Source organism: Camarhynchus parvulus, chromosome 1A, assembly GCF_901933205.1.
Source record: "Camarhynchus parvulus chromosome 1A, STF_HiC, whole genome shotgun sequence".
In the NCBI taxonomy this organism is placed as follows: domain Eukaryota; kingdom Metazoa; phylum Chordata; class Aves; order Passeriformes; family Thraupidae; genus Camarhynchus; species Camarhynchus parvulus.
In genome coordinates, this window is record NC_044586.1 from 4,557,585 (window position 1) to 4,570,712 (window position 13,128).

Genomic DNA, 13,128 nt, shown 5'->3' on the forward strand with positions numbered 1-13,128 from the left:
AGGGGCTGAAGCCATCTCAAACAGCAGTGTGGCAAAAGGGCACGCTCTGATCTTCCCAGCTGCCTGTGGCCCACGCTTCTCCAGTGATTTGGCTCTTATCTAGCAACAACCCCATGAATAACACAGCTGCTGGGGCTGCCTTGTTTGTTATTTTGCTGAGGAAAGGCAGAAAAGCAGCAGAGATATCAGCACAGATACAGCACTGTCCTGCATTGGCCTCTTCTGGAAAGGCTCTTTCCTTAGGCTGGCAAATGCCAGGGACAGGCAGGAGTGCTGAGATAAGTGTCTATTTGATCTTTTTTCCCCCATTCACCCCGAGTTTTTCACTGCTTTATGTTCACAAAACGCCAAGGCAGCTAATCAGTGCTCTGTGACCCCTGTTAATTGGGCTGTGTGAGAGAAAGGCAGCACTGGCAGGAGAAATCACACATACCTGTTACTTTGAACTGTCCTGTCATATTCTGTCTCCCTGCTTGCAGGAGCTCCAAGCACCCTTCTGTGAGCCAGGGCTGCTCTGTTTTCATCACCATCCCCAGGATCAGCAGGAGGGGCCACAAGTGTTTTGTGCTGTGGCCCTGCCTCTAACACCTCAAAGCTCAAGGAGGCAACAAAAAGGCATATTGTTGTTTCTCCTTCCGTGTCAGAAGGTGAAAGTAATTTTAGGTGAAGGAAACACGACCTGAAGGTACTGATGGCCCTTCTTTCACCTATACCCAGCTGCTCCTCACTGCCCTTATCTGCCTTGCTGTTTTCTCCCTCACCCTCCCCACCACAATGGAGTGAGCAGATGCCCAGCATCCATCTCTCCTTCCCAAGAGACCAGCAGCCTACATGGCCAAGCGAGCCAGGCAAGGAAAGTGATTGGTGTGAAGATGTGAAACATTGGAGGGAAAAGGGCTTGGATTTGCCAAGCCTGGTGATGGATTATGCAGTTCTTGGACGATGAGGAAGACATATATTGCTAACTAGATGCATGCTGGGTGCAGGGGCCTGCATATGTTTTTTAGGTAGGAGCAAGAGCTGCTTCAGTGGTTTTGTTGCTTGATCAGGGAAAGAAAGAAATAGGAATATGGTATCAATGAAACCAGAGCAGCCAGAAACATCCCAAACAATACTTGAAAGTACATGGTACCACAGAAAGAGAAAACCCTGGAGGATAAATAAACTGCCCAGACAGATTCAGGGAATATTAATAGGACTAAAATAAAATGTATTTGTCTTTCAATTCTAGCTCAACCCCTCCTTCAAACTCAGCGAGTCTCTGCACAATCTCCACCAAGGGATGACTTGTGCTCTCACTACATGCTGGGTTTTGGACAGAGAAGCAAAAACTCCACCACCCACTACTGATGCTGCAATTTGAGTGAAAACCGATAATGACAAATCAATGAGTTGGATAAGTGGATTAAAAAAGGGGAGAAAGTATTCTGCTGAAAGATCCTGAAACATCACTATGTTGAGCAAACTGCATTGCTATATATATTTGTGAAAACATGAATTAATTAATGTAGTATTAGATGAACAGAAAGGATTATTTACCTTGAATGCATAGAAAGGACAGACAATTCAAGGCAGTTTTAAAAACTGTCTTGTCCCTTAACTACATCTGCAAAAATACAATAAATTAAGAGTGATTATGCTATTTTCCATGGGCATTGCTGTTTTGACTCAGGGTGACCATGTTCACACAAATGTGTGTTTAAACACACCTGCCCAGCTTTGCTGACACACTAACCCCACAGATACTCTGTACTTCACAGTTTATTCAATTTTACCTTTAGGGCACTACCCTGAAACCATTAGGCAAAGGGTGCAGGAACAAATCAGTTGCATTCAGTGTGATATACAGCCCATGAAAGCAGCAAGGGTAGCTTTAAACTGCAAGAGGAAAACAGCTCTGTAATCAGTCACTGACATGCATTTTCAACCATCTTGTTGAAACTTGCACTACAGCTCCAGCACGGAGGAAGGCTTGAAAATAGAGACCTCAGTTCCTTGAGATATGGCTGAAATTGTAAAATACTGTGCATCTAGAAATATACAGGAACTCCCAGAAAAGTCCTGCTGAGAAGGTTGGTCAGACTCCTGCCAGTCTCAATGGGAAGAAAGCTCCAATGTCTGTCAAGAAATAAGAGGTTTCTGCTTCTTTGGTGGGGGTAGCACTGAACAGTTCAGCAATCAAAGAGGAGACAAGCTGAGTGTCCCCAGAAGAGTCGGCCTCTCTTTTCCTGCCTTGAGGAACCTGTTGAGCCAAGTGAGCCCAAGAAAGAGGCAATATCAGTTATGAAAGCTTTCCCCAGCAAGGGAAGCACAGCAGGCATTACAACAGGGTGGTTCCAGGTCTGATGCCATCACATTTTACATCTGAGGTGCAAAGGACCAAGGGAAGAAGTTATCCCACACCATCAGCTATGATAAATTAACAACAGAACTGAAAATGCCTATCACACCTAAAAAGCTTTGCTTTCAAGAACACACAAGGGAGATGTCTAAGTGCAGGCCATCTCCTGCCATGTGATGACATTGATCCTGGCTGGGGAAGCCAGGGAAAATGCCTTTCATTAAGCAATGAATTCCCTGGCATGCTGGTGAATAGGCTTGGAGAGCTGAGCAGAGCTGGAGCCCAACACTTCCCTATCCAATGAGATCTATCACCACAGCTAGATCATAATACATATTTCAGGAATATGAATTTTTCCCTCAGAGCATGTTCATAACAAGAGACAAGAATCTCCCAAGATTCTGAGGTACAGAGAACTCTGTCATGTTCAAAATCAGAAAGTGAATGACAGAGACCAGCAGCCAAGACAGAATGGCAGGAGGCAGAAGAGAGGTCCTGAGCCTCAGAGCCAACAGGAGGCTGTGGCTAAAGGCATAAATAAACACTGGTACCAAAGGATGGGAAGATAATGGCAAAGAGATATTTTCATGACAGGTTCTGATATCAATGGTACTGGTGCACAAGACAGAGGGGCAGAGTAAAACTGAAGGAACAATGCTCTGACCTGTGGAGCACAGCTGGTCCCCTGGTGAAGCTCAAGATCACCAAGAGAAGACTAAGCCATGCTGATGCCAAACTGGAGATTTTACAGGCACATCAGCAGGCTGGATGACGCCAAACGTGTCAACATTATCAGTAAATGATGCCAATTTTTGGATGCAACACAAAACCAAAGAGCCTGGGTTCTCCAGAGAGCAGTACAATAAATCCAAGACAGCAGCTCCTAGGGTTGGTTTTAGAGCTCAAAAAGCAATTCCTGGGCCTGAACACAAACCCACCTGACCTGGATATTCCTGCAAACAACTTAGCAAAGGCAAGATACCTTTCTCCCTAATAGGTAGATTGGAAGCCAGACTTCTGTCAGCCTTGTAAAGAAAGTCAAAGGCAGAAGGGTCCCCTGGCAGCTGAATTGAGTGAAATGCTGAATGTGAAATGCCCTGGTCAGCAGGTGAACATCCTCCAGTCCCCACATGGATGGATGCCCCCCAGCACCCCTCAGGAATTCAGAGTGCTGCATTCTTTTCCCATTTCTTCCCCAAGGCTTATCAGACACTGAGGATGGGAATGGCTCACAGGCATAAGGATCACACAGCCAGGACAGCTTGAAGCCCGGGGGCTTCTGCATTGCTGGTGTGTCAAGTACCTTGGGCTTTGAATAACAAAGGGCAATCTCTTGAAGGATCCAAACAAAAAGAGCCAGTGTCAGAACTATTAACTAACCCAAAAACTAGCTACACCGTTGTTTGATAGGGAAAAAAAAGGGAGCAAGAAAGATCTGAGTGCTCAAAAAAGAATGAACAAGTTCCTTTGGGGAAGGTGACTTGGGGGATTTGGGTAACACTGGTGGGGGGTGAGGGACACCTGGGTTCCTGCACGATGGGTACACAGCCAGCACATACTGCTCTGAGCTGGAAAAGTGCAGGGAGGGATGCTGATGGCAACACAGACAAATGAAGGGTGAGAACAGCTGCTGCACTCTCTGCTCTTGCCACACGCTGCTTCATGTGCATGTTTTTGACTTTTAAAGCATGGATTTTTTGTTCCTTGTTTAGTGACCTCAACAACTAACCACACAAGGTGTACCCCAACAAGAAGCTACTCTGGACATGATGAAATGAAGATCAAGCCACAGTACCCTCTATCTCAGGAGGGATGAGCACAGTCTTCTGGATAGTCCAGAATAAACAAATGTATCTACAGCCCAAATTTCACCTTGTGATTGAACAGCAAGGGCTTTGGTTTTTCTGCAATGACAATTCACTTCTCTCATCGATATCCTTCACCTGCATCTAGCCAGGCTTCAATATGTACTTGCCAATTTTAATCCACATGCTTCTTTCTTTCTACTGCTGTTATTTGATTCTTTTAGAGAAGCTCCTTGGGGGCTGGAGCTGATTAACTGACAAAAGACCCAAATACATCTCCTATATTCTGAAGGAGCAAATAGGAATGGGGCTTACATGCTCCACATTGAGACTGGAAGAGGATCATTACTTACTATTCATTCCTGGATCCTTGAAGAACAAGTGAAGCCAGCTTAATGCTGCATTGTTCATTCCTAGTGCCCATCAACAGAAAGCATGCTCCCAATTCATTGCCACAAGGAAAGACAACAGCATTGCTGTGCCATAAGCACTTCTGACTGTTTGGGGGCTGCAGAGAGGACCTTAGGGTATTACAGTGATGATGAGCACTGTGGGGAAGAAGCTGGAGTTATTGTCTTGATGATGATGATGGGGAAATAGGACACATGCCTGTATTACAGCACAAATCCATATGAAACAAGCCCTTATGTGCCTTACTGCTCACAGAAAAGTACACTTAATGTCAGAGAAAAGAGTCCCCTGTGAGGCACAAAATACCTAGCATGGGGTTGCCTTGAGGCAAATAAACTTAGCAAATTCATTTCTTAGAACCAGCCCCACACATTATAAGTTTCTGGAGACCATAGAGAAACCCAAGTTTTTACAGATAAATAGGTCCTAAAGAAGTCCCTGTTGGGATTTGTTTCAGTACAGGTCTCTCATGTTCTTTTCTCCAAAGTTTAAACCACTACATTGGTTGAGGCAGAAAGAAACTGAGGAAGGCTGGAAGGTAAAATTGGAGAAAAAGTAAACGCATAGGTGACTTAGAAATAGAGACTGACATGACACACCACATCATCACAGTGGCCTAGCAGCTGGCCAGCAGCTATTCCAGCTGTTCAAGCCCACTAAGGCTAAAAGGCTCCAAAAAAATTACTTCAGATCTTCTCCAATATTCACCCTTGGACTAAACATTGGTTTCTGAACTTGGATGAGGTGCTGGGAAGTGGCCTGCAAAACCAACTGTGCTGGAGCAAAAATCCTGCACCAGTGTTTTGGAGCATCACTGCAAGCCTCGAGAGTGAGGGCAAAGGTTTCACATCGGGGGAACTTCACACCCCATTTGTCTCTCTACCCAATCCCTTCCCTTCTTCCTTGAAAGGAGAAGATATTTTCACTTGCCTTCTCAGTTTCTTTTTTCATCATTGCTTTCTTCCTCCTCTCCAGAGTACTTGGTTTGCAACATCAAGAAGTTATAAATACAGCTGTCCCTTTCATATTTCATGCTCTGACACGGGCATGATGACATCACTGCAATCTCCAAGACCCTTTACTGACTGTTCCCTGCTCCTCCTTTGAAGTTTAGCCACCTATTCCTCCCTGACAATGTTTTGCATAACTCCCTCTCCCCAGCAATCCAATCTGTTTGTGTCTCATCCATCTGCCCTGACAATAACAGCACAGCTTTTCCTCTTTTTCTTTCACCGTTTTCAGTCCTTATTCTCCACCACTACCCATGGAATAGCACTTCCAGAACATGCTACCAACTTTTCTTCAAATTCTTCTTTAAAGATTCATTTTATCCATCTGAGAATCAAAGACATTTACTTAGCTTTAGTTATATTTCAACTCTATAATTTTATTCCACTGTGCTTCTCATTAATCTCTGAATGACCGTGTTATTTTACTGCTGTAATCTCATCCTTCCTTTGCCAACACCTGCCAGCTGCTTCATTTTCACTTTTTACCCTTTAAAAGGCTCACCTTGCATGGCTTGGCTATTACTATAATAAATATTAAAATTAGATTCAAGATGAGCAATGCAGCCACTTCATCTCCCTTGCCCCCTCACGGTATCTCCTGTGCTGATGATACCAGGCTGATTCCAGAGGCCATCCACCAATATCCATGATGTATGCAAGGCAGCACTTGTTAAAATTCAGACTGTAAATAATGCTGATCTTGTTGATATTCACTTGGCATTCATGAATATGACTCTGAGTTAGTGAGGTGCTTTGTGGCCAGGCATGGAAGTAGTTGTTAAAATCAAGGTCACTGGTGCAAGAGCCGGCTGCTAAAATTCCTTCCAAAGGTGGTGGGCACCAGGTCTGCTGTGACTGAGCTTAGGCTGGCTGCCCCAGAGGTTATGGCATGGACTGAAGTGGTGAATTCATTCAGCTCAGTCTCAGTACCTTGGCTTAGCTCTCTCCACAGCCCAGTTCACACGGTATCCATGAGACTGAAATCTCAGCACTGATTTGCCATTCCTGTTGACCTGCCACCTTATCCCCCAACCAGACTGACAAACAGCAGTTCTGGAAGGACACAGCTCATCTAGGCACATGCACAAGGGTGATTTCAAGATGCTAAGCTCTCTTTTACCAAAATATGAGACCTGGCACAACCCCCAAAGCACCTGTAAGGACACAGTCCACACAGAATAAAGGACAAGGTTGGACAAAAGTGACAAAGCAGAAGGAGAAGCAAAATATCCAGAGCTGTTAAACACAGTCCTCAGAAACAGGTATTGCTCCTCAGTAGGTTAGAAGATTTCAGATTATCTCTCTCTTTCTGATGAAAGCTCAAATATACAAACATTACAGAAGTGTTAGAAAATACACAGAACAGACAGAGTGTCCTTGACTGGCAACTCAGCAGGTAGGAAATACAGCTCTCAGATGCCATACTGGGAGTGTTTCTCAATGCCACTACTAAGGGTAGGACAGAAATAATTTAAACAATTGTGGAGAAGGGAAGAGGAGTTAAGGAATATCCTCTTATTATCCCTATTAGAACAAACCAGGAGCAAACTACAAGCCAAAGATTCCAAGGATAGTTTAGGGACTCCATAAGAGCTTAAGGTAGGTGCAAAACCAATGATCCCCTTGGGAAGAAAAAAATTCCAATGCATTTGGGAAGAAATAACAAGAAAAAAAAATTGAGATTCCTAAGGAAGCAAATCCCCTCTGGTGGCACAGAAGTCAAAAAGAGTTTTCAGCTATACTGATGAACCAATCTCCTGAGGTGTAAAAAAAGAAAATAATCTCACAGGGCATAGGGAAAAAAAAAAAGCAAGAGATATTGTTTGTCTTCCTCCTCACATTCTGGCCTTTGTGTGTGTTGAAAAAATAAAACACAAGAAAAAGCAGCAAAGATGTTTTTTGAGACAAAATAGCAGCATACAAAATGCCTCCCAATAAGAAACACGATAAAGTTACTGAAACTTTTTATGCCATCACATTAGAAAAACAGCAAAAGTGCAATAATGAGCCATTGAAGCATGAGTTTCACCCAAAGAAAAGCTGAACAGCAGGAGCTTTTCTGGAATATTTTAGTTGAGTGTACACATCCATGTCACACCATCACTTCTTACTTAAAAACAGCTGCAGAAGGCTCCTGCTGCGGCCACTGCCGTTAGCTGAAGCTCTGATCTTCCTGTCTTCATACAAGTCATCAAGCCACATTTCCTGCTGGAATTAAAGTGGCAGCCCCTAGGGACTATGCAGCTACCCAATTTATATCACAGAGAATCTGAAGCAAGCAGGATTTTTTTCAAAGTGCTTAATTTTTTTTTTTTTTTTTGCAACCCCCAAGTGCTAATAAGAGTTTTTCTGGGCATTTGCCTTTTGAAGCAGTTAAAAGAAAACACAGACATTTTAAGACCTGTGCAAAAGAGCTGGGAGCAGGAAAAACCTGTGGGTAATCTCACTGGCATCAAACCAAAGCATGCCTTGGATACCTATTGCACTCATAGCAGTCACATACAGGTGGTACAGATGGTATATGGATACTGTGAGGGGTATTTATAAAACCACAAAAGCTGCAGATCATGACACACAAGTATTTTGGCTCAGTAAAAACAGCAGAGCAACAGGGAAACTGTCCTGGCCAAGTGCTCAAACTACCTGGTGCCAGGCAAGGGCAGCTACAGGGTCATTGCTAAAGCTGCAGAAATGCAGGAAACTGGTTTTTGTTCTGTACTTTTACAGTACTTAACACAGCAAGAACCAGGTCAATGGAGTGTTCCTAACAGCTATGATAGGTTATGATAAATAAGACTTAGAAGAAGATCACATAGCATCCCATTAAGTAGTCTCTGTAGTTAAACACAGATATCCATAACTCAAAGAAAGTCTTATGTTACCAGACAACACTCCTTAGACATCAAGCAGGGCAAAAAGCAGTCTCTCTTGTATGTGATTCTTTTTTTTTTTCAAAGTCTGTCATAAATAATATCAAAATCAAGGTAAAGTTGCTCTACTTCAAAACCAAGGATCATAGAAGTCTACAAAAGTAATAATCTTTTTTTTTTTCAAAGAATGGAAAGCAAATCAAACTACAGCATGTTAAATTGAGCATTAGAAGGGCTCTCAGCCACTTCCAAAATTACTTGAGAGCACATTATAATTAGCAAAGGTATGTGACAGTTTTATACCCCTCTATGATGCATGATTAAAGCCAGGCAGCCCAGTCCTGCGCACCGTCAAAACAGATGTGACAAGAACTGCAAGCTGCTCCCAGACAGACTGTGAGAAAGCATAGGCAGATAACATTTTGGCCATCAAAGATGTAAGACCCGACACAGAACTAATTAAACCTCAAAACCCCTCAGAGAGGTAGGAAAAGCGAGGTTTTATGAAGCATCCCCTGCTTGAGCTGCTTGAGCTCATCCCAGCCTAAGAGCAGGCATGAGAACAAGCTCCTGCCTTTCTCTCTGAGGTGCAACAAGGAACAAGAAATTTACAGCCTTGATAGGAACAGCCACAGCCTCAGCACGAGGATGCAGGGCACAAATGTCTGGAGAGATGCTGCAGTAACACCAGCAGGATGATCTGTGACACTGCTGATTTTCCCCACCCAAGACTGGTACCTCTTATCTGTCTGCAGCAGAGAATGGAGTCCTGGGCCACTGTGAAAAGCCAAGTCTAAACCCCACACAAATCCTGTGCCACATTTGCATGGCTTTGTCTGCTGAGCACTCAAAATATCAATTAGAGGCTCAGCTTCCTACCACTAAGTGCAGAAAAACAAGGTACAGGAGGGAAGCTGTGCATCAGCCAAGGCCTATGCCTCTTGAACTGGGGTTAGAGGGGGAAAAAGGTGTTGCAAAGAAACATGCAAGAAACATGGAGAATTTTAAGTGTGAAACAGTGTGGCAAGTTTGTTTCTGAGAAGTGTATCCAAGCCATCACTTTTATTCTTATTTACCTTCAGATTTTCATATTTAGATTACCTCTTAATGCTTCTTTCATGACATCCCTCTGCATACAGCATCTTTCCCTCTTGTTTTCGGGTAGCCTCCCCCATTGCTTCCTCTGCAGTGCTTCAGAGCTCACCTCTTCTCTTTAACATCCCAGCAGTTTCAGGCAGTTTTTCCTGATATATCCCTTAAGCCATTCCCACCACACTGCTCTTGCTGTGTCCTCTTCCCCATCTCCTCTGCAGAGATTTCTTTCCTCATTATCCCCATGCCCACAAGGTAACCCCCTTCTACAGGAGGCTGCAGAAATGGTACAGCTGGTTTCTCCTTCAGGCACCTCAGACCTTCCCCAGCATGACTGACAGAGTGACAGACAGACAGACAACTTGCCATTGTCCAACTACTCACCCATGATTCATCCCTGAATTTTCTTAGTTAAAAGAGTTGCAAATGGGGAGGCAATTATACAGTGCAATCACTCAGTGGACACTCTTAGATCTGGAGAGTTTTGGAGAACCTCACAAAATTAATGAACTTTATCAAAGACAAATCTTCCACTGCTGCTACAAGGGTAAGCTGGTTCAGGTAGGCAAAACACCTAAGCCTCTACTTTCTGATGGCTTTGGTATGAAGAAATAAACTTGCTGCATGTTTACAAGCAGGTATATATTGCTCTGTGGCTATTTTGATGAAGAAGATACACATGACTGCAGACCCTTTACAATCAATCATTTGGAGACAGTAAAAGCAGTGCAAAAAAAAAAAAAAGGTGCCTGATTCAGCTCCTGATACCCACTGATGCTGAATGTCTATTGCAGCAATGAAAGAGAACTTAATTAAGTGGCATATGTATATATAAATCAGCTATATAAATTTTGTTGAACATAATCAGTTAATTAGCAAGCACCTATGGTTCTGCCTATGCACCGGCCTGAGCCTCTCCACAACAGGGGGATGGATCTTAGGGAGCAGGGCTGCTTCCAAGCAACTGCATGTGTTGCCAAGCTGTCTTTGTCCCCACAATTATGCTTTGCTATTAACATGATTCACAAAAGAACAAATAAAACACACTGCAACAAGCCTTTGCTATCACTGGAAGCACATTTTGCTGTGCCAGTGGCAGTCCTCTAAAGAATGATGCTCTGCAGATGTCTCCATTTGGGAGGCTGCTTTAGTGGACACTGACAAAGTGTCTCTGGATGTTAAAACCTCAAGAGAGCATGTCAGATCACTTTCCAACATCCTGCAGCTGAAGTGATTCCAATACTTTTATTTCTAAGAAAATAATCATTGCTGTCCTTATGTAAAGCAAATGGGATCTTTCATGCAAGTGAGGTGTGTGCAGAGCAGCAAGTTTTATGCTGTGCAATACATACAAATATGTTGGAAACATATGTGATGACTTAATATCGCTAATTTGACCAAACAGAGTGCAGAGCATAACAGCAGATGTGAATGTTCACTGTGAGTGCCACAGCAGAGCATCAAACATTCCCTTTTGCACGGCATCTGAACAAAGGGGTTTGCTTAACGGCTCTGTACAATTAAAAGCCTCCAACTCAACCCAAGAGAACCCGAATTCCCTTTCACTCCGTGAAGCATCTGGCCTGATTGCTGGTGGCTGCTGATCACTGCCATGTCATCACTCCGAAGCCGTGAAACATCCCGCCACCGTGTTAATTAGCTCCCCTTGCAAAGTGCTTAAGCCATAGAGAGAGAGGTTACTCACGTGATGTCTCGGCGCTGATAGCAACCTTGAAGAAGGCAAGCGATCAGGTCGCTGATAAACTCCACATCATCCCCGTGAAGAGCAGCTTCCAGTTCCTAATGAGCAGAAAGGAGAGAAAAAAAAATAAATCCAACCATTAAACTAATCTCTTAAAATTTCCTGCTAGCTCATCCGGACCAAAAAGACCCAAGCAGCCTCACGTATGTGTACAGCAGCAGAGCACACGTGGGGTAAACTGACCTTCCTCATCATTAAAAATACTGCTTCTACTACCTCTTCATTGGAAGAGTTTATGGGAAGACCTTGAAAGGTTTTTACTGAATGTCACTCTCCAGCCAGAAGACTAATGCTTTTGTCTGGGTGCAGAAAAATAGGGTTCAGTGGGGTTGAGATACACTACAGCCTAATAAGAAAGGCACGATTTCTCTCATGTTCACCTGATGGACAGGAATCAACAGTTTCATTCTTCTGCTTTCCCTCCACTCACTGAGGCTGGTGAGCTCAATTTAAAAGATGTGCTCAGAAAGCAGGGCACTAAAAGCCACTTACAACCCAGAAGTAGCAGTTTCAGATGGATTGCCAGAAATGGCTGAAAGCTAGCAAGCAAATGCCTCAAAGAAAAGGAGGCATTTTGATTATTTAACTTATTTCTTATTCAGCTCCTTTTTTCCCCAACTCCAGTAAGAGAGAAAGGATGGAGGGATGTCAGACTTTGTGATCCAAAATCTCAATCCTCGATGGAGAATACCATGGCTTATCCTAGCACAGTGGAGTTCACAAAGATGTAATGCAGAAATCGATCCACAAAAAGTATAAACTCCTGAAATTTAGTTATTATGAATTTTTCACATATTGTAAGAAATATCTTTTTTTCAGCTAGCAGTTTCAAGCTTTGTTTTCCAAATATCATTTGGTTAATTACAGTTTTATTTGTATGCCAGAAAATTATTCACAGTAAGAAAAATCCACTTTCTCTAAGACTTATCATCACTAGCATACAGCATTTAACAAGATTTAATATGGATAAACAATATAGGCAGAAGAAGCTATTCTTTTTGGGTTTCAGAGTAAATAATGGATTGAATACAAATTCCTACTTGAATGTTACTCAACAGACTGTTACACAAATAGCTAAGCTAATGGCTACAGAATAAAGGTTAATGGCCAGAGAATAAAGGATAAACGTTTTGGCACTTACCCAATAAAGAAGAGAAAGTGTTTTTTTTATTAGACTGCAGTAACTGCAGTAATAAAATTATTGATAACAGATTGCAGCTTAAACGCCGCTTGTAGTTTTTTATTGGAAATATATTAATGGCATATTTTCATTACCAACACTGCTCTTATTTACCTCCTGTGCAATATGCAAAGTGCTTCGGGAGGGGAAGCCTGACACCTGCCCTGTGAAGAATGTACTAAACACATCTATTACACGTGGGAACTGGAGGTAAGGAAAGGGCAGCGTGCAGCCAAAGCCTGACACAGTGTCCCTGCCACAGAGATGGGGAAAGGACCAGGAATCTCTGTTCTCTGCCTCTAGATGAGCACCCTGCTTAATGACAAGTTAACACAAAATCTGCAGTTGCTGCTTGCCATGCCTTGGACAGAGTGATAGTATTGTTGTACAAATAGTAATCATGTTATATAAACAGTAATTACAGAGTGAATTCACTGACAATCATGGAATGTCCTGAGCTGGAAGGGACCCACAAGGACTGAGTCCTGTTCCTGGCCCTGGCAAGTGGCTAGTATTTTAGAAGTGTTGACTTACTTTATTTGTAAAATATTTTAGTGGACATATGCCTTCTATAAATATCCCTGGAGGAGAGGGGAGCAGGGAGGACCTAAAGCACATGATATGCTAAACCATCCCAGGTGTGTTACCACATTACCA

The 13,128-nt window shown here is 43.1% G+C and overlaps 1 protein-coding gene across 1 annotated transcript in view; it reads right to left on the reverse strand.

Moving 5' to 3' along the window:
- The window catches only part of LOC115910068 (cat eye syndrome critical region protein 2), a 93,672-nt gene that overhangs the window by 33,281 nt on the left and 47,263 nt on the right, over window positions 1-13,128 (reverse strand). The window contains exon 2 of the mRNA XM_030959888.1: window positions 11,235-11,329. The gene's annotated coding sequence lies outside the window, so the exon portion shown is untranslated. The remainder of the gene's footprint in view (window positions 1-11,234; window positions 11,330-13,128) is intronic.